The sequence below is a fragment of the Bombus huntii genome, unplaced genomic scaffold, assembly GCF_024542735.1.
Source record: "Bombus huntii isolate Logan2020A unplaced genomic scaffold, iyBomHunt1.1 ctg00000266.1, whole genome shotgun sequence".
Taxonomy (NCBI): Eukaryota; Metazoa; Arthropoda; class Insecta; order Hymenoptera; family Apidae; genus Bombus; species Bombus huntii.
Window position 1 is genome coordinate 22,501 of NW_026099476.1, and position 2,500 is coordinate 25,000.

Here is a 2,500-nt window from a genome sequence, read left to right on the forward strand (position 1 = left end):
GGAACTTAGAATTTTTTTCGCACCGCTACGAAAAGGCCGAAAGATCCCCTCCAAATAACTCGTTAAAAAGTGTTATAACGTACGAATATTTTTCAAGAAATCGTTATAACTCGATAAAATACGTCGGGATTAAGCGTTTATATCGTCGGCAGACGGATATAAAAACGTTTGGACCGACACGACCGGTCGTTGGAACATAGAAAAATTCCGAGCCGGTACGTTGGGACTTAGAAAAATTCCGAGGGCGAAAAAGTTTTTTTCGAGTTTATTCGTTAAAAAGCGTTACAAGGTATGAATTTTTTTGCATAAATCGACGTAACTCGACGAAATACGTCGGGATTAATGGTTTATTTCCGTCCGAGAACGATTTTTAAAAACGGACCTATGCGGCCGGTCGTTCGTACTTGGAAAATTTTCGGACCGAACACTCTTTTTCGATTAATTCGTTAAAAAGCGTTATAACGTACGAATATTTTTCAAGAAATCGTTATAACTCGATAAAATACGTCGGGATTAAGCGTTTATATCGTCGGCAGACGGATATAAAAACGTTTGGACCGACACGACCGGTCGTTGGAACATAGAAAAATTCCGAGCCGGTACGTTGGGACTTAGAAAAATTCCGAGGGCGAAAAAGTTTTTTCGAGTTTATTCGTTAAAAAGCGTTACAAGGTATGAATTTTTTTGCATAAATCGACGTAACTCGACGAAATACGTCGGGATTAATGGTTTATTTCCGTCCGAGAACGATTTTTAAAAACGGACCTATGCGGCCGGTCGTTCGTACTTAGAAAATTTTCGGACCGAACACTCTTTTTCGATTAATTCGTTAAAAAGCGTTATAACGTACGAATATTTTTCAAGAAATCGTTATAACTCGATAAAATACGTCGGGATTAAGCGTTTATATCGTCGGCAGACGGATATAAAAACGTTTGGACCGACACGACCGGTCGTTGGAACATAGAAAAATTCCGAGCCGGTACGTTGGGACTTAGAAAAATTCCGAGGGCGAAAAAGTTTTTTCGAGTTTATTCGTTAAAAAGCGTTACAAGGTATGAATTTTTTTGCATAAATCGACGTAACTCGACGAAATACGTCGGGATTAATGGTTTATTTCCGTCCGAGAACGATTTTTAAAAACGGACCTATGCGGCCGGTCGTTCGTACTTAGAAAATTTTCGGACCGAACACTCTTTTTCGATTAATTCGTTAAAAAGCGTTATAACGTACGAATATTTTTCAAGAAATCGTTATAACTCGATAAAATACGTCGGGATTAAGCGTTTATATCGTCGGCAGACGGATATAAAAACGTTTGGACCGACACGACCGGTCGTTGGAACATAGAAAAATTCCGAGCCGGTACGTTGGGACTTAGAAAAATTCCGAGGGCGAAAAAGTTTTTTCGAGTTTATTCGTTAAAAAGCGTTACAAGGTATGAATTTTTTTGCATAAATCGACGTAACTCGACGAAATACGTCGGGATTAATGGTTTATTTCCGTCCGAGAACGATTTTTAAAAACGGACCTATGCGGCCGGTCGTTCGTACTTAGAAAATTTTCGGACCGAACACTCTTTTTCGATTAATTCGTTAAAAAGCGTTATAACGTACGAATATTTTTCAAGAAATCGTTATAACTCGATAAAATACGTCGGGATTAAGCGTTTATATCGTCGGCAGACGGATATAAAAACGTTTGGACCGACACGACCGGTCGTTGGAACATAGAAAAATTCCGAGCCGGTACGTTGGGACTTAGAAAAATTCCGAGGGCGAAAAAGTTTTTTCGAGTTTATTCGTTAAAAAGCGTTACAAGGTATGAATTTTTTTGCATAAATCGACGTAACTCGACGAAATACGTCGGGATTAATGGTTTATTTCCGTCCGAGAACGATTTTTAAAAACGGACCTATGCGGCCGGTCGTTCGTACTTAGAAAATTTTCGGACCGAACACTCTTTTTCGATTAATTCGTTAAAAAGCGTTATAACGTACGAATATTTTTCAAGAAATCGTTATAACTCGATAAAATACGTCGGGATTAAGCGTTTATATCGTCGGCAGACGGATATAAAAACGTTTGGACCGACACGACCGGTCGTTGGAACATAGAAAAATTCCGAGCCGGTACGTTGGGACTTAGAAAAATTCCGAGGGCGAAAAAGTTTTTTCGAGTTTATTCGTTAAAAAGCGTTACAAGGTATGAATTTTTTTGCATAAATCGACGTAACTCGACGAAATACGTCGGGATTAATGGTTTATTTCCGTCCGAGAACGATTTTTAAAAACGGACCTATGCGGCCGGTCGTTCGTACTTAGAAAATTTTCGGACCGAACACTCTTTTTCGATTAATTCGTTAAAAAGCGTTATAACGTACGAATATTTTTCAAGAAATCGTTATAACTCGATAAAATACGTCGGGATTAAGCGTTTATATCGTCGGCAGACGGATATAAAAACGTTTGGACCGACACGACCGGTCGTTGGAACATAGA